Source organism: Pan troglodytes, chromosome 18 (assembly GCF_028858775.2).
Source record: "Pan troglodytes isolate AG18354 chromosome 18, NHGRI_mPanTro3-v2.0_pri, whole genome shotgun sequence".
Classification (NCBI taxonomy): domain Eukaryota; kingdom Metazoa; phylum Chordata; class Mammalia; order Primates; family Hominidae; genus Pan; species Pan troglodytes.
The window spans coordinates 43,839,680-43,860,069 of record NC_072416.2 but is presented as its reverse complement, the minus strand read 5'-3'; the positions used below and the strand labels follow the sequence as shown (position 1 = coordinate 43,860,069).

The 20,390-nt window shown below is 39.5% G+C and overlaps 2 pseudogenes; one reads left to right on the top strand and one right to left on the bottom strand.

Moving 5' to 3' along the window:
• Nucleotides 1–13,639: 13,639 nt before the first annotated feature.
• LOC100608008 (retinoic acid receptor responder protein 2-like) lies at nucleotides 13,640–14,686 on the bottom strand (annotated as a pseudogene).
• Nucleotides 14,687–18,219: 3,533 nt separating this feature from the next.
• On the top strand, nucleotides 18,220–19,329 carry LOC100615964 (angiogenic factor with G patch and FHA domains 1-like; annotated as a pseudogene).
• Nucleotides 19,330–20,390: the final 1,061 nt, after the last annotated feature.

Here is a 20,390-nt window from a genome sequence, read left to right as displayed (position 1 = left end):
GCCTTCCAGAAAATAGAAGACAGTTATTGGGAACACTTCCCAATTTGTTCTATCAGGCCAGTATTACCCTGATACTAAAGCCAGACAAAAGCATCACAAGTAAATATGAACATAGATGAATTTCCCTGATAAATACACAAACAGAAAATCTCAAAAAAGAGTGAAATGAATCAAGAATAAATCAAAATGACTGTACACCATGACCAAATGGAATTATTTTACAAATGCAATATTGATCTATCCAATAATCAATCAATGCATTACACAAAGTAATAGGATAAAGGAAATTAACAGAAAGGTCCTTTCAACAGACACAGGGAGCATTTAACCAATCCAATATTCATTCACGATCTCCCTGGAAAAGAGGAGTACAAGAAACTTCCTAGATCTGCTAAAAGGTGTCAATGTAAAACTTACAGCTAACCCCATAATAATAAAATACTGGTTGTTGGTCTTGACATTTGAGAACAAGACAAAAATGTTAACATCCAAATAAATTACATAAGAAAAATAAACAAAATCATCAATGTGGGAAAATAAGAGGTTAGAACTCTCTATCATTGCAGAGGACATAATGTGAATATAAAAGTTTATAAGAAATTCATTAAAACTCACTACAACCAATAAGTGAGTTCAGCAACATCACAAGATACAAAACCAATATACAAAGTTCAATTGTACTTTTATGTACTAACAATGATCAACTTGAAAATAAAATTAAGAAAACAATTCCATTTGTGTATGTATGAAAAGGAAAAAAAATATTTAGGAGTAGATTTAATCAATTGCAATTTTACAGTAAAAAGAAAAACTGTTAAATAACTTTTAAAAACCGAAAAAAGTAGGCATCAAGGTTTATTTAGTTAATATTATTCCATTATTCAGTGTATCCATTTAAACTCCATACAATAAAATAAAGTATATTTTAGCATTATTTTTAGTGTAATAAATACAGGTTGGTAGAAAACTCATAAATATAAAAGGAACTAATTCTACATGTGCAGAGTAGCCCATTCTAGTTTTTCTATTTTACATCTACTGTAAATCAAACAGATTTTCTTCCATATTTTATAGTGGATCTTAATATAAAATCCAAATTGTTAAATATGTGAGATTGATTATAAGCTTGCCAAGGAGGTTTTTACTCAGTGTGGGAATTTGGAGAGCATAAAGCTGCAAAGACAGAAGCAAATGCTTTTGAATGAATTATGAGGGACAATACTCACAGGAGTGATTCCCACTTTTATCGGTTGACTCATGTAATCTTACTTTAGGAGAAACTGACTCTCATTTTAGACATTGGTTCATCACAGATGCTAAATGAACCAGCACCAAGTTTATATCCAGGAGAACTGCTCACTGTAGAGGATTTTGTCTCCTAGCTGATGACATGTTCTGTCTTTCATAGGCTACTCCAAAACTTTTATAATGATGGTAGAGTTCTGTACAGTGGAACCTCAGGCCTGCTATCCCCATGCTCCTGGCCAGCAGCAGCATCTGCCCTGAGCATGGTGACATAGGGCATGCCGTTGTCACCCACTTTGCTGGTGTTCACCTCCACATACTAAGTTGCTAGAGAATTTGCAGTGGATTTCCATTTTGCTGCATCTGGCTGTCCAGAAGCCCTGCAGGTAGAATGGGATGGTCAGGAGAAAACATTGAAAGAATAGATGGGAGTTCAGAGGCTGCCCACCCTCCTGCCCTCTGCCCACGGGCCACAGCCCTCACCCAGCTGTCCAGTGTGTATGTCTGCTAAAGGCTGCTGCACTTGTTCTCCATCACAGAGGTGGGGTGACAGCAGTCTGTGGGCACCACACTCCATGATCAGCCTCTACTGTTGGTGCCACAGCTCCAGGTAGAAGGGCAGGTGAGCCAAAGACAGGTCCCACCTTCCACATCCAGCCCACATTCCCACCAACTTCCAGGCCCACCTCCATATGCTGATGTGATGCTCTCCTTAGAGCTCTTGTGGTTCTTCAGCCAGGAGATGGAGAGAGTGGGGTTTCAAGAGTAAGGCAGTGAAAGTTGGTTTGGGTGGCCACCATGGTTGGTGGTTTCCTGTCCATCCACTCGGTCCAAGTCCAGGAAGGGGCCTCTGCTGGTGGAAGCACACATGAAGGCCATAGCTGGGGTGAGGAGCAGAGACTTATCTCACCAGACCCCCAATTCAAGGTCGCCCCTGCCCACCCACACCCTCTCTTTTCCCTCCTGTGTAGGGAGATTGTTGGCCTTTCAAACCCCTCTTCCTGGGCTGAATAAGGATTCCAGGAGCTTCACCATAATGTCCCCACCCAGTCATGCTCAGAGCTGGGCCATGTGTCCCCTCCCATTCCCTTCACTTCCCACAAGTGGCTGCTCCTGCTGAGAGGTCGGGGTGCTTCATCCTGGCCTAAAAACCTCAAAGAATAATGGAGTCTCCAAAGGAGCCCCCACTCACCCAGGGAGGCTGACAGGGAGGGCCCACCAGGAAGGGCCCAGCAGGTAGCCCAGCTAAGTGAATGAGCTAGGGCAGGCATTGGGAGCAGTTTACCAGGAGAAGAAACTCAGCCCCTTGCAGAGCGGGGAGCCTCAGAAGCAGCAGAGAAGCCTTGCCCCACAAGACTCTGAGTCCCTAAGCCACCCCCTGCAGCGCTCCAGGGCACTGGTGAGGATGGCCTCCTGGAGGCCTCAGCTCTTTTTTGTGCTAATGTCCAGGGCTGTCACCATTCCGCCCCCGCCCCCCTCACAGCTGAACTATTTTTCTTCTTTCTGGGGCTGGGGTGGGGCTGCCTTCCTGCCTGGATTCATGGGTAGGCTGGATTGCCTTACCCCCAGGAGAGAGGCACCAGGGGCCCAGAAAAGAGGAAGGAGGCAGCCCCTTCCCCACAGTGACCTCCTCGCAATTCACATGCAGCAACAGGCCCACCTCTCAGAGTAAGATGCTGAGGCACAGGTGGGAGCTGTGTAGAGAGACACTGGGAAGAGGCACCTCTCACAGCTCTGAGCTGACCTCCAGCCCTCCAGGGATGGGGGAAGGTAGACCCATTGGTGATGAAGACAGCTCAGTGAGCTGTGGCAGAGGAAGTTCCCAGGACTGGGAGACGACAGTGACTCAACGCTGCTCATTTCTAGACTGTGCTTTCTGAAAGTGGCCCTTCAGTTACCCCCACAGCTTGAGGCCACAAAAGCCTGGGATGGCCAGTTAGGCAGACGCAAGCAGGGATTCAGGGGGAGTGCACTAGGGTGTGTGGGCAGGGGCAGAGGCCATTGAGGCAGGTGAGGAGAAATTTTCATCCTCTTCCTGGTCTGCCCCTCTCCTGGGGTCTAATTTCCTCTATTCCATCTGCCTCTGGCTCCCTGGCTGGCTCCTCTTCACTCTCTTGCCTGCTCACCCCAGAGGTCCCAGGGGCTCAGCCCACCACAAATGGTCCCCAAGTTGTAGCTGACCCTTCCATGTCCATCCCATGAGGACCCTCATCTGCCTGAGTATATCTCTGGGCTCCTCTGAAACCAGAAGTCCCACCTCACTGACTGCTCCATGGCTAGGCAGCATCCACCTGCCACTGTTCCAGGCCAGAATGACTGGGCATTGCCCCCTGCCTGCTCCCTCACACCTACAGCTCATGCCCCCAAAATGCTGTTGGCACCCTTCATACAACCCTCACAGCCACCCTGCCCCCTGCTGGGCTGTAGCTTTGGTCTCCTGGTGCCTTAACCCCTTTGTCCATCTGCCCCTGGGCAGCCACCTGAGCCCCTGAGCACTGCTGTGCTCACATGTGCAGTAGCCCCCTCACCCAGAGCCAACATCGAAGTCCCCACAGGCCAATCCTGGCCTCATCACTGCTCCTGGAACCCCAGGGCCCTGTGCCCCAATCTCCCCATCTGCAGCATGGGTGTCTCTTCCTACCCCAAGCCTGCCCCCCAGAGCTCAAGACATCCAGAGCCATCTAATACATATGTAATACATACAAATTACATAACAATTTGTAATACGTTGTACTACATACACATTTTCATATGAATTCATCATAATACGTACAAATTATGATGTCATAATATATTGTGATGTGACAATACACATGAATTATCATGTCATAATATATTGTGATGTGACAATATACATGAATTATCATGTCATAATACATTGTGATGTCATAACACATACTAATTATGATGTCATGATATATTGTGATGTTATAATGCATATGAATTATGGTGTCACAATACATATGAATTATGATGTCATGATACATTGTGACGTAATAAGAATTGTGACATCGTAATATATCATGATGTCATATGCATGCAACTTATGATGTCATGATATACTGCAATGCCTTAATACAAACCAATTATGATACAGTAATATGTTGTGATGTCATAATATCATATTTATTTATCATATTTATCATATAACATTTTGTCAGATATTTTTATAAGAAAATTGAGTGAAATTTTGTAACATTAACATATAAAGAAGCTTACAATCATGATGAAAGATGAAAGAGGAGCAGGCATCTCACGTGGTAGGAGTGGGAACAGGAAAGGTGATGGAGAGATACGCCTCACTTTTAAACCACCAGATCTTGTGAGTACTCACTGTGACAAGGACAGCACAGAACCATGAGAAATTCATCTCTATAATTCATCCACCTCGCACCAGGCCCCACCTGTAACATCAGGGATTAAAATTCAATATAAGATTTGGAAGGGAAATCTAAACTATATCAAATGATGATTAGAAAAACAGATGAGGTCCTTCACGTCTCTTTGAAGCAATTGTGAATGGGAGTTCACTCATGATTTGGCTCTCTGTCTGTTATTGGTGCATAAGAATGCTTGTGATTTTTGTACATTGATTTTGTATCCTGAGACTTTGCTGAAGTTGCTTATCAGCTTAAGGAGATTTTGGGCTGAGACAGTGGGGATTTCTAGATATACAATCATGTCATCTGCAAACAGGGACAATTTGACTTCCTCTTTTCCTAATTGAATACCCTTTATTTCCTTCTCCTACCTAATTGCCCTGGCCAGAACTTCCAACACTAGGTTGAATAGGAGTGGTGAGAGAGGGCATCCCTGTCTTGTGCCCGTTTTCAAAGGGAATGCTTCCAGTTTTTGCCCATTCAGTATGATATTAGCTGTGGGTTTGTCATAGATAGCTCTTATTATTTTGAGATACGTCCCATCAATACCTAATTTATTGAGAGTTTTTAGCATGAAGGCTTGTTGAATTTTGTCAAAGGCCTTTTCTGCATCTATTGAGATAATGATGTGGTTTTTGTCTTTGGTTCTGTTTATATGCTGGATTACATTTATTGATTTGCGTATATTGAACCAGCCTTGCATCCCAGGGATGAAGCCCACTTGATCATGGTGGATAAGCTTCTTGATGTGCTGCTGGATTCGGTTTTCCAGTATTTTACTGAGGATTTGTGCATCAATGTTCATCAAGGATATTGGTCTAAAATTCTCTTTTTTTGTTGTGTCTCTGCCAAGCTTTGCTATCAGGATGATGCTGGCCTCATAAAATGAGTTAGGAAGGATTCCTTCTTTTTCTATTGATTGGAATAGTTTCAGAAGGAATGGTACCAATTCCTCCTTGTACCTCTGGTAGAATTCAGCTGTGAATCCATCTGGTCCCGGACTCTTTTTGGTTGGTAAGCTATTGATTATTTCCGCAATTTCAGAGCCTGTTATTGGTCTATTCAGAGAGTCAACTTCTTCCTGGTTTAGTCTTGGGAGGGTGTATGTGTCGAGGAATTTATCCATTTCTTCTAGATTTTCTAGTTTATTTGCGTAGAGGTGTTTGTAATATTCTCTGATGGTAGTTTGTATTTCTGTGGGATCGGTGGTGATATCCCCTTTATCATTTTTTATTGCATCTATTTGATTCTTCTCTCTTTTCTTCTTTATTAGTCTTGCTAGTGGTCTATCAATTTTGTTGATCCTTTCAAAAAACCAGCTCCTGGATTCGTTAATTTTTTGAAGGGTTTTTTGTGTCTCTATTTCCTTCAGTTCTGCTCTGATTTTAGTTATTTCTTGCCTTCTGCTAGCTTTTGAATGTGTTTGCTCTTGCTTTTCTAGTTCTTTTAATTGTGATGTTAGGGTGTCAATTTTAGATCTTTCCTGCTTTCTCTTGTGGGCATTTAGTGCTATAAATTTCCCTCTACACACTGCTTTGACTGTGTCCCAGAGATTCTGGTATGTTGTGTCTTTGTTCTCGTTGGTTTCAAAGAACATCTTTATTTCTGCCTTCATTTCGTTTTGTACCCAGTCGTCATTCAGGAGCAGCTTGTTCAGTTTCCATGTAGTTAAGTGGTTTTTGAGTGAGTTTCTTAATCCTGAGTTCAAGTTTGATTGCACTGTGGTCTGAGAGACAGTTTGTTATAATTTCTATTCTTTTACATTTGCTGAGGAGAGCTTTACTTCCAACTATGTGGTCAATTTTGGAATAGGTGTGGTGTGGTGCTGAAAAAAATGTATATTCTGTTGATTTGGGGTGGAGAGTTCTGTAGATGTCTATTAGGTCTGCTTGGTGCAGAGCTGAGTTCAATTCCTGGGTATCCTTGTTAACTTTCTGTCTCATTGATCTGTCTAATGTTGACAGTGGGGTGTTAAAGTCTCCCATTATTACTGTGTGGGAGTCTAAGTCTCTTTGTAGGTCACTCAGTACTTGCTTTATGAATCTGGGTGCTCCTGTATTGGGTGCATATATATTTAGGATGGTTAGCTCTTCTTGTTGAATTGATCCCTTTACCATTATATAATGGCCTTCTTTGTCTCTTTTGATCTTTGTTGGTTTAAAGTCTGTTTTATCAGAGACTGGGATTGCAACCCCTGCCTTTTTTTGTTTTGCATTTGCTTGGTAGATCTTCCTCCATCCTTTTATTTTGAGCCTATGTGTGTCTCTGCACGTGAGATGGGTTTCCTGAATACAGCACACTGATGGGTCTTGACTCTTTATCCAATTTGCCAATCTGTGTCTTTTAATTGGAGCATTTAGTCCATTTACATTTAAAGTTAATATTGTTATGTGAGAATTTGATCCTGTCATTTTGATGTTAGCTGGTGATTTTGCTCGTTAGTTGATGCAGTTTCTTCCTAGCCTCAATGGTCTTTACAATTTGGCGTGATTTGGCAGCGGCTGGTACCAGTTGTTCCTTTCCATGTTTAGCGCTTCCTTCAAGAGCTCTTTTAGGGAAGGCCTGGTGGTGACAAAATCTCTCAACATTTGCTTGTCTGTAAAGTATTTTATTTCTCCTTCACTTATGAAGCTTAGTTTGGCTGGATATGAAATTCTGGGTTGAAAATCTTTTCTTTAATAATGTTGAATATTGGTCCCCACTCTCTTCTGGCTTGTAGAGTTTCTGCCAAGAGATCCGCTGTTAGTGTGATGGGCTTCCCTTTGTAGGTAACCCGACCTTTCTCTCTGGCTGCCCTTAACATTTTTTCCTTCATTGCAACTTTGGTGAATCTGACAGTTATGTGTCTTGGAGTTGCTCTTCTCGAGGAGTATCTTTGTGGCGTTCTCTGTATTTCCTGAATCTGAATGTTGGCCTGCCTTGCTAGATTGGGGAAGTTCTCCTGGATAATATCCTGCAGAGCGTTTTCCAACTTGGTTCCATTCTCCCCGTCACTTTCAGGTACACCAATCAGACGTAGATTTGGTCTTTTCACATAGTCCCATATTTCTTGGAGGCTTTGTTTCTTTTTATTCTTTTTTCTCTAAACTTCCCTTCTCGCTTCATTTCATTCATTTGATCTTCTATCACTGGTGCCCTTTCTTCCAGTTGATCGTATCGGCTCCTGAGGCTTCTGCATTCTTTACGTAGTTCTTGAGCCTTGGCTTTCAGCTCCATCAGCTCCTTTAAGCCCTTCTCTGTATTGGTTATTCTAGTTATACATTCCTCTAAGTTTTTTTCAAAGTTTTCAACTTCTTTGTGTTTGGTTTGAATTTCCTCCTGTAGCTCGGAGTAAGTAGTTTGATCATCTGAAGCCTTCTTCTCTCAACTCGTCAAAGTCAGGAACACTTTTACACTGTTGGTGGGACTGTAAACTAGTTCAACCATTGTGGAAGTCAGTGTGGCAATTCCTCAGGGATCTAGAACTAGAAATATCATTTGGCCCAGCCATCCCATTACTGGGTATATACCCAAAGGACTATAAATCATGCTGCTATAAAGACACATGCACATGTATGTTTATTGCGGCACTATTCACAACAGCAAAGACTTGGAACCAACCCAAATGTCCATCAGTGATAGATTGGATTAAGAAAATGTGGCACATATACACCATGGAATACTATGCAGCCATAAAAAATGATGAGTTCATGTCCTTTGTAGGGACATGGATGAAATTGGAAATCATCATTCTCGGTAAACTATTGCAAGAACAAAAAACCGAACACCGTATATTCTCACTCATAGGTGGGAATTGAACAATGAGAACACATGGACACAGGAAGGGGAACATCACACTCTGGGGACTGTTGTGGGGTGGGAGGAGGGGGGAGGGATAGCATTAGGAGATATACCTAATGCTAAATGATGAGTTAATGGGTGCAGCACACCAGCATGGCACATGTATACATATGTAACTAACCTGCACAATGTGCACATGTACCCTAAAACTTAAAGTATAATAATAATATAAAAAAAAAGAAAGAAAAACAGATGAGGCTGGGTGCAGTGGCTCACGCCTGTAAACTCAGCACCTTAGTAATCCAAGGTGGGCAGATCACAAGGTCAGGAGATTGAAGCCATCCTGTCTAACACGGTGAAACCACCCCCATCTCTACTAAAAATACAAAAAAAATTAACTGGGTGTGGTGGCACTCAGCAGTAGTCCCAGCTACTCGGGAGGCTGAGGCAGGAGAATCGCTTAAACCCTAGAGGCAGGTGTTGCAGTGAGCTGAGGTCATACCACTGCACTCCAGCTTGGGCAAACAGAGTGAGAATCCATCTCAAAAAAAAAAAAAAAAAAAAGAAAAACAAAAAAAGAAAAGAAAAACAGATGAAATAGTAATGGTTTCTACAGATACTTTCATTACAGAGCATATGGATAAATGATTTAATTCAACATTCTGTGGTCAGAAGAGAGAAGGGAGGTGTAAAGGGGACTTTGACTGCATTTGTTCTACTTCCCTTATGCTGTTGTTGTGAGTTTTGATGTCACCATCTGAAGGGGTATTCATGGACGGAAGAATTATTGCTATTGTTGTGATTATTCCTTTTTCTTTTGTATTAGTAAAATAAATCTTTTAGCTTCTCATATAATTTTCTTTAAAGCCCTAAGAGTTTTGGTTAAATTCTTTGTTATTGTGTGTTATAAAAATTGACAGGGAAATGGCTAAAATAGGTTAAAATTACACAAACTCTAGGAGTCCAGTTTCTGTTAGGCAGGCTTAGGAGAGACAGAACTGGAAACACTCCATCATCATAGACATCAGACACATGGGGCTCACTTTCTATCCCAGCCCTGCCCAGATCCACCCTCTTCTAAGGCCTTATCCAGGCCTGGCCTCACCCTAGAATCTCCTCTCACAGAAGGAGATCAAAATTAAAGGAGATCAAAAATTTGAGTGGTGGCTCCTCCTGCCTCTCCTTAGCTGATGCCCACAATTTCCTGAAAATAAAAAGCAGATGAATGGGAGCAAACGATTATCTATTTGTGGGTCACAATTTCTTTTTCATTGAAGCCAGTGCTTGTAGAGACATCCCACCTAGCAAACTGTTTTTCTGCCGATCCGGTAGATGCTCTACAAAGCACAAGAAAGTCAATATAAATACCAAAAATCCCTCTGAACAGTTCACCCTTTCTGTATCCCTTCCATCTGTCTATATAGATTTTATTCTACACACTTTCTTTTTAAGGTAAGTAATTTTAAAAATGAAAGAAAAATAGAAATGCTGGGCCCTTCATTTAAAGCCTAGGAATTACAGAACACTTAGCAGCCAACTACCAGGGTTGAAGATTCGCTCACATCAGGTGATGTTTGCAGCACAGTGCTGTGTAACAGACTTCTGAACACATAGTACACACTCAGTAGACATTGTATTAACTCATGGATACATGTTTTTCAAATGCAGACTTACTCAACCATTGATGCCTTCTCTAGGCTCTATAACCTTTAAAGAGCCAGCAGAGAATAACACGTTTGTATATAGTGATTGGTGGTTTCCACTTTGGGCCAAAAGGGTTTGTGTTGTGGTAAGAGTGTTGAGTGTCAGGAACTTTCTGTGCTGTTCCTACTTTCTCTATCTGAGTGCTACTACAGTGGATATAGTGGGAGAATCAACAGTCTCCCCTTAAGGGGAGACTTTAAGAAGCCAATTCATGGACCCCTTCCAAACTTGCAGAATCACATTACTAAGACAGAGGCCTGGAATCAGAAATGATTTATATGTACATTGAAACTTGAGAGGCAATTCTTTGCTAAGTGGCTCTCAGCCTAGGTGTCCAATCATAATCACATGACCACTTTTAAAGAAATACCATCACCTGTGCTCTCCCCACAGGTTCTGTCTGTTGAGCTTGGTGGGCTCATACATATGGTTTTAATTAGGAAGTCAAATTGTCCCTCTTTGTTGATTACATAATATTATATCTAGAAAAATCTAAAGATCACCAAAAACTTTTAGATTTGATAAATAAATTTAATAATGTTTCAGGATACAAAAATCAATGTAGAAAAAGTAGTAGCATTTTCATACACTAATAATGATCAAGCTGAGAACCAAATTAAAAGGTCAGTTTTTTTTACAATAGCTACAAAAAAGTAAAACACATAGAAATGTAATTACTTAAGTAGGTGAAAGATCTCTACAAGGAAAACTACAAAACTCTGATGAAATAAATTGTATATGACACAAACAAATGAGAAAAACATCACATGTTCATTGATTGGAAGAAGTATTATCATTAAAATGACCATACTGCCCCAAACAGTCTACATATTAAATGTAATTCCTAGAAAAATTCTAATGTTAGTTTTTATAGAATTAGAAAAAAATTATATTTATATGGAACCATAGAAAAGCCTCAATAGCCAAAGCAAATTTGATCAAAGACAACGAAGTTGGACGTATTACACTACGTGACTTAAAATTATTCTAGAAGGCTTTAATAACCAAAACAGCATGGTAATGATGTAAACAGATGCACAGATCAATGGAGCAGTATAGAGAACCTAGAAATAAAGCCATATACCTACACACAACTGATCTTTTCCAAAGTCAACAAAAACACACACAGAAAAATGACATTTTATTCAACATATTGTGCTGGAAAAATTACGTTACTATATGCAGAAGTATGAAATGGAACCCCTAACTCTCACCATATACATAAATCAACTCAATATGGATTAAAAGGCTAAAATGTAAGACCTGAAAAGATAAAAATTCTAGAAGAAACCCCATGATAAACTATTCTGGACATTGGCCTAGACAAATAATTCATGACTAAGATCTCAAAAGTAGATGCAACAATAACAAAAATAGACAAATGGAACTTAATTAAACTGAAAAGCTCCTGAAAAGAAGCTTTTATTTAATAGGTGAGCAGACAAGCTATGGAATACAAAAAAATGTTTGCTAACTATGCATGTGACAAAGAACTAATGTCTAGAATATATAAAGAAATCAAACATCTCAACAAGAATAAAACAAGAAACTTCATTAAAAAGCAGGCACATAATGGGAAAAGATATTTTTCAAAAAAGACAATGATGGCCAATAAGCATGTAAAAAATGCTCAACATTGCCAATGATCAGAGAAATGCCAATTAAAAATGACAGTGAAATACCATTTTACACCATTCATAATGGCTAATTATTAAAAAGCAGAAAAATGATAGATATTGGTAAGGATACCGAGAAAAGAGAATACTTATACATTGTTTGTGGGAATGTAACTTTCTACAACCTCTATGGGAAACAGTATGGAGATTTCTCAAAAAACTAAAAAATAGAACTTCCATTTGATCCAGCTATCCCACTACTGTGTATCTACCCAAAGGAAAATAATTCACTACATAAAGAAGATACCCACACTCATATGTTTATTGCAGGATTATTCACAATAGCAAAGATATGGAGTCAATTTAAATTTATCTATCAATGATTGAATAAACAAAATTTGCTATACATTTATACCATGGAAAACTACTCAGACATAAAGAATAAAATTATGTCTTTTGCAGCACCATGAATGGAACTGGAGGCCATTATTGTAAGTGAAATAACTCAGAAACAGAAAATCAAATACTGCATTTTCTTACCTATATATGGAAGCTCAATAATGCATACACTTGGATATAGAGACTGGAAAAATAGACACTGGAGACTCAGAAAGAGAGGAGGTTGGTAGAGGCGTTAGAAATGAGAAAAACACCTAACTGGGACATGAGCACCGTTCAGGTGATTGTTACACCGAAAGCACATACTTCATCACTCTGCAATATGTCCCTGTCATGAAACTTCATTTGTACTAACATATTAATAAAGAGAAAAAAACTGAGTTTTATCAAGAGAGCAGAATGAATAGACCTTCTACTTTTCATAAATACCTAGGCAGAAAAATAATTTTAATAAAAATAAATTAAAAAATGTATATTATATATATTTTACATAATTCACATATTGTAAATATATATATCAATATTTTTATATAACAATATTTTATATATAAAATATATATCAATATTTTATATATAAATATATATTATATATATGAAATATATTATATATAATATATTTTATATATAAATATATTATATATAATATATATTTTATATTTATATATATTTTATATATAATATATTATATATTATATATTATATATATTTTATATATAATATATTATATCTAATATATATTATATATATATTTTATATATAATATATTATATCTAATATATATTATATATATTATATATAACATATATTTATATATATAAAATATATATATTTATATATATAAATATATATATTTATATATATAAAATATATATATTTATATATATAAAATATATATATATGGGGTCAGGGTCTCACTCTGTCACCCAGGCTGGAGTGCAGTGGCATGATTTCAGCTCACTGGAAACTCTGCCTCCCGGGTTAAAGTGATTCTCCTGCCTCAGCCTCCCGAGTAGCTGGGATTACAGGCGCCCCCCACCATACCCAGCTAATTTTTGTGTTTATAGTAAAGACAGTGTTTCACCATGTTGGCCAGGCTGGTCTTGAACTCCTGACCTCAGGTGATCCATCTGCCTCAGCCTCCCAAAGTCCTGGGATTACAGGCATGAGCCATCGCACCTGGCCAATAATATTGCAATATAAGAATGGTATAAAAAGACACTTTGATGAGTTAGAGTAGTTCTTAGCGCAGACAATATGCAAGATTCTAAGCCATTAGACCTTTGTAGACAGAATATCTAACAGTGTAAAATAAATAACACGAAGATTCATTGGCAATGAGAAATTGACATTTTTTCAATCATATTAGATGACATTAAAAGGATCATAATGTTAAACAACTTCATTAAAAGTTTGACAAATTAGGCATATAAATAGGCAGCATGTTGACCAGTAAACAGAAAATACACTTTTCAAAGACCAAACAAAATTATTTTTATTTATTTATTCATTCATTTATTTATTTATTATTGGTGGGTGAGCAGCTTTATTAGCTGGGGATATAGTGGGGTCCTCTCCCTGGGAGGTGGGGTCTTTCACTGGTCACTCCCGGCAGTGGTCCAGGAGGCGCCATGCAATTCAGTGCTGGGCTTAGCTGGGGGCTGAGCCTTGAAGAAGGCGAACTGTGCAGGGAAGTAGTAGCTGTGGGGTCTCACCGCCCGCTCCGCCCTGCTGCACTGGGTCTCCTGGTGCTCCTCAGGGTCCCGCCGAGCCTGAGTCTCTATAGGACAGTGGCCCATCCGGCCCGAAACCTTCTCCTCAGAGCCCAGTTTGACGCAGGCCAGGCATTTCCACTTCCTTCCCTTGGGATGGACTTCGCACTCGTGTTTCTTCCAGTCCTTCCGCCGGCCGCTTGTCTGCCTGAGCTTAAATTCCAGTTTCACAAATGTTCCAGCTGGGAAGGACGTATCCACCGCGCCGTCCACACCGTTCTCCCGGAAGGCCCACTGCCGGGGAGGGTGCATTCCTCCAGGGCTACCTGCAGGCCCCGGCGCTGGGCCCCGGAGCTCGGACCCGCCCGCCTCCCCCGCGCCCCCCGCGCCCACCCACGGGGCCAGCAGCATCCGCAGCCGTGGCTTGCTTCCGCGGTCTCTCACTCTGGCCCTGCGAAGCGCCTGTGCACCGCTCAGCTCTCTGAGCCCGCTGGGAGCTGCCTCCTCCCCTGCTCTTCCCCTGGGTGGCTATGCCCACAGAACTCTGGGCAGAGGTCAAAGAGCCAGGAAATGTCTCTTTCTCCAAATTGACTTTGGTGTGCGCCTGGTTCTCTCCACTCCCTCCCGCCCTGCCCACACTGTTCCCTGGGGCCCGCAGGTTTAGCAAAGTTCCCTGCCCCCTGCCTGGGCCGGGAAGCAGTCCTGTTGCCCACTCCCACCCTTCAACCCTTTTATGGCACATTCTCTCTCCCCACTGGGTCTCCCACACGACAACCCCTCCTCCCTACTGTCCCCGGAGCCCCTCTCTGGTTCTCGCGCTCAGCCTCTTCCCTGACTGCTTCTCCATCTCCATCCTGAATCTCCCAGCTCCAGTAGGGTGCCCCCCCATCCCAGGGCCCAGGCAAAACCAACAAAATTATTTAAAATGGGAATATTTGAATTCCACTGAATTCGTAAAAGCAGAAACCCATCTGGTTATATTTTAAAGAATTATGAATTAATAATAGCAACTATCAATTTAAAGTGTAACCAGGGTTAAGAATACCCACCATTTTAACAACAACAACAATGAAAGCATGTTATAGCTAACAAACTAGTTCTGGAAAGTCGCAGGATACAATATTAACATGAAAATCAGTTGCATTTGTATACAGTAACAACAAAATATCTGAAAAAGGAATAAAGAAAACAATTCCATTTACAATATTATCAAATAGAATGAAATACTTAATTCATTAAATAGAATGAGTTTAACCAAGAAAATTAAAGATCTGCATACTGGGCCGGGCGCGGTGGCTCACCCGTGTAATCCCAGCACTTTGGGACGCCAAGGCGGGCGGATCACGAGGTCAGGAGTTCAAGACCAGGCTGTCCACATGGGGAAACCTCGTCTCTACTAAAAATAAAAAAAAAATTAGTCAGTGGTGGTGATCTCCTGTAATCTCAGCTACTCAGGAGGCTGAGGCAGGAGAATCACTTGAACCCAGGAGGCACAGGTTGCAGTGAGCCGAGATTGGGCCACTGCACTCCAGCCTGGATGACATAGTGAGACTCCATCTAAAAAAAAAAAAAAAAAATCTGCATACTGAACACTATGAAATGTTGATGAAAGAAGTAGAAGAATAGGCCAGTTGCGGTGGCTCACGCCTGTAATCCCAGCACTTTGGGAGGCTGAGGTGGGTGGATCACGAGGTCAGGAGATTGAGACCATCCTGGCTAACACGATGAAACCCCGTCTCTACTAAAAATACAAAAAATTAGCCAGGCGTGGTGGCACGCGCCTATAGTCCCAGCTACTCGGGAGGCTGAGGCAGGAGAACCGCGTGAACCTGGGAGGTGGAGCTTGCAGTGAGCCAAGATCGCGCCATTGCACTCCAGCCTGGGTGACTGAGCGAGACTCCGTCTAAAAAATAAATAAATAAATAAAAATAAAAATAAAAATAAAAAATAAAAATAAAAAAATAAAAATAAAAGAAGCAAGCAAGCAAGAAAGAAGTACAAGAATACGAAATGTGAAATATATCCTGTGTTCATGGATTCTAAAAATTAATATTGTTAAAATATCTATACTGGACAAAGTCATCAACAAAGTTAAAGAAATTTCTATCAAAATTTTAATGCCTTTAAAATAAGTGTAGAACAAACAATTCTAAAATTAGTATAGAGCCATGAAAGACCCCAAATAGGCAAATACTGTGAAGAACAAAAAGGCTGAATGCCTCAAACTTCCTGATTTCAAACTGTATTACAAAGCTATAGTCATTAAAGTAGTATAGAACTTACATAGGAACCACTGAAACAGAGTAGAGGACCCAGAAATACATTCACCCATATGCAGTCAACTGGTCCTACAGAACCAGGAAAAGATAGGGACATCAAGAAGTGGTTTAGAAAAAACTAGATATGCACACACAAAAAGCGAAACTTTCTTATATCATCACAAAAAATGAGTTTAAAATTAAAGGCTTAAACATAATAACTGAAATCACCAGTCGTCTTTAAAAAATAGGGAAAAAGCTCCTTCACCCCGGTCGTGGCAATGATGTTTTGGATTCTACACAAAGAACACAGGCAACAAAAGCAAAAATTTAAAAAAATGGAACTATATCAAAGTTTCTGCATGATAAAAGAAAGAATCAAGAAAATATAAAGACAATATATGGGATGGGAGAAAATTTTCGTAAACCATATGTAGGATAATATGTTGCTATTCAAAATATACAGAATACTAATCAATATGAAAAAAGCATCCACAGGAGAACAAAACAAAAACCAATTCCCTGATTAATTGGGCAAAATATTCATTTTTCCAAAGACATACAAATGGCCAGCAGGTATATGAAAAGTTTCTCAACATCACTAATTATCAGTGTAATTAAAATCAAAATCAAAATGAGAAATTGCCGTATCATGGTGTTAGGATAGCTATTATCAAAGTGTCAAAAGAACAAAGTGTTAGGGTGCACAGAAAAGACAATATTTGCACACAGTTGCTGAGCATGTCCATTGGTGCAGCCATTACAAAAAAAAAAAAAATCCAGTATGGAGTTTCCTTAAAATTTTTAAACTTGAAGAACCATTAATCCCAATTTGGAGAATATAGCCAATGGACATAAAATAAGTATAGCCGAGGGCATCTGCATGCCTCTGATACAAATAGATGGATAAACTGTAAGAGAGAGATAATTTCAGCTTTAATAAGGAATGAAATTGTTTTAGTTACAAAAATATTGATGAACCTTGAAGACATGATGCTAAGTGAGATCAGCAAAATACAGAAAGGCAAATATTGCATGATCTCATTTGTATGTAGATATATATAAAAAAAGAAAGAAACCGGGAGAAGGGTAGTTAGCATGGGCTAGGAAATGGGGAAAGGAGGAGATATATCCATTGAAGGGTGCATACCTTCAGTTATATAATGAAAAACTGCTGGGGACCTAATGTGCAGAATGGTGACTATAGTTAATAATAACGTGTAGTTGAAATCTGTTACTAAAGTAGACCTGAGGTGGTTTCACTACACACACTGAAATGTATAAAGTAACTATGTGAGGTGTTAGATAGGTTAACCAGCTTCACTGAGATAATTTAAAGACGTATACACATCTCAAAGCACTCTATTGTATACCCTAAATAAATACACTTTTCAATGTGTAAATGTGGAAAAAAATTAACAGTAGTCAGCAGGTCACATCTAGCCACATGTAAACTTTATTTAAAATTGTTGGCCACCCTTTCTGGCTCAACCCGGGAACAACTGGAGCACTTCTGGCCCCTTGACTTTGACGCTCCTCCCACTGTTCCTGTACTGGGGAAGATATGATAGTTCCCAGGGGTGGGTGGGCGCAGTGGCTCACGCCTGTAATTCCAGCATTTTGGGAGGCCAAGGTGGGCGGATCACTTGAGGTCAGGAGTTGAAGTCCAGCTAGGCCAACATAGTGAAACCCTGTCTCTACTAAAAATAGAAAAATTAGCTGGGCCTGGTAGCCTGCGCCTGTAATCCCAGCTACTCAAGAGGCTGAGGCAGGAGAATTGCTTGAACCCGGGAGGCAGAGGTTGCAGTAAGCCGAGATCATGTCACTGCACTCCAGCCTGGGCAACAGAGTGAGACTCTGCCTCAAAAAAAAAAAAAAATATATATATATATATATAATATAATATTATATATATAATATATAATATATATTATATAATTATATATAATATATATTATATAATATATAAATAATATATATTATATATATAATTATATATAATTACATATTTTATATATATGTATGTATGTATTTCCCAGGGGTTTTTCACATCCCAGACTGTGCAGATCAGAGAGGGCCATCAGCAGTCCCTTTACTAGTTGCCCACAGACCCGTTTGGCTCCAGGCAATGCGTATCAGGGCATCCAGGCGGGAGCCACAGCAGCCAGCAGGGAGGAGGCTGCCTTTGGCTGCCTGCAGTCCGGTGGCCTCTGGCTCCGCAGGTGTCTGTAAGGCCCCAGCGCAGCCCCTCCTCACATTGCCTGTGAAGGCAATGTAACTGCAGAACATACTAAGGAGGAAACTGAGGAAAAAAATGCCCCCCATATATTAGAATAATTGTCATTAGATCGCTTATGCTGCAGACAGGGTCACTGTTTATCATTACTGCTGTGAAACCCGCTACAATTGGAAGAGAAAATGATCTAGGGCATACCCTTTGATTCCCACAAGTTGGTGTCAGTAGGTTTCATGCAGAAATTTATTTTGACCATGATTTACAAAGTTATGTCCTTCTAGATCAAGGCAGTCAAAATTGAACAACTGTTCATGGAAAATGAATTGTTCAGCTGAAAACTAAATGAGACCCTTATGTACGTGAGCATAGACATAAATTTAAAATTGGAGAGACTGTGTCACCCTTTCACATTCACCCGGGCAGTGATAGCTGTGATGGCTGTGAACCATGGCAGGTTAGAACTCACTTTTGCTTTGATAAGAAAGATGAATCTTTTGTTGGTCTACCACTAAGTAAAGAGGAAAAGGAGTTGGAAATAAGTAAACAATTAAAGAAAATGACTAAAATGGGGTTTACAGAATATAGATTATGAACATGAATAGACACTGAATAATCTAAAATATAAAGATAGAGCTGGAAATCATAGTGAGCAGACTGGAAGTGAAGGAGCATTCTAGAGAGATGTTGCTCCTGCATCTGTTCATTCTGAAATTACTGACAGTAACAAATGTCAGAAGATGTTGGAGAAGATGGGTTGGAAAAAAGGAGACGGCCTGGGGAAGGATGGTGGGTAATGAAATCTCCGATTTAGCTTCAGCTTCAGTGAACATATGGAGGCTTGGGGACAGGCAATCCATCCTCAATTGAAGACGTTCAGCTTCTCTGAAACAAAAAACAACCTGGGACAAAGCGTGAGAGAGGTTTGCTGAAAATTTCCCAGAAACCAAACCTTAAAAAGATGACCTAGGTACCAGGCCTTGGATAAAAGGAACTGTAGAGTGAAGGCTAATCATAGAAGAAAACTCAAGCTTTTCAAAAAATAGAGTTTGGAAACTCTTATTTTATTATATATTTGCAGTACTTTTCTCCCCAAAAGAGTCTGTGGCACAGAGGAACAGTGTCACAGTTTACCCCTTCTTGATTCAGAAATGTGTAATAAAGTTTGGTTTGCAAATTTTAAAAAACATTTTTTAAACTAATAAATATTGACTCAAGTTATTCAGTAAGTGGACTAAAGTTTACAGGTTAAAGATGAGTTTATCAAACTTCCTTATTTTATCTTGTCGTTTATGACATCCATATAAGCAAAAAGTCACATAAGCAAAACTCATAACCACTAATGACTTAAATGTACATTTGTCTGTGTGTCCATGTATTCACAGTAAGGTGCACAGCAAAAGAAACATCAAAAGTTTATAAAAATAAATCTGACTATATGCATCATTGTTTATGCCCTTTAGAAACTAGATAAAAGAACCTCTTATACTTGAAATAGCCTAAATATTATTGAAGAACAAATGAACAGGTGATATATTGTAGAAAATTAGTCAGTGTTTTCTTTTTTGAAGAATCCGTTTATTAGTACTATATCTTCAGTATTTATATTGGTTTGTTTCATAGCTAATGTGATATTTAGATATGAACAACTGAGTACAGTGTTGAAATAGTGTGCTGGCATTTGTAGTTTTCATAAATATTATTGCAGGCAGTGGTGTTGTGCCACAGAAATCTGATTTCTAGTACATAAGGAATACTTAGCCAGGGCCTCATGTTTAAGATATTTAATGAAAATGTCTTCAACTGCAATAAAAACATTGTAACATTAAAAATACTCTTTTCAGTAAATTCTAAATTAAAAAATTCAAATGATACCTTTTATGGAGTTAGGGAAGTGCTAATAAGGTAAAATGGCAACTGAAGCCAAAAAATGTAAATTCAGGTAAATACTTTTACCCTTATTAGTTGTATGTTAAAGGAAACAATAATAAACAATAATTCTGACCATATACTATTTACTGCAGTAAAGTATTTCAGAAATTTGTGCATAATACATAATTAATTTT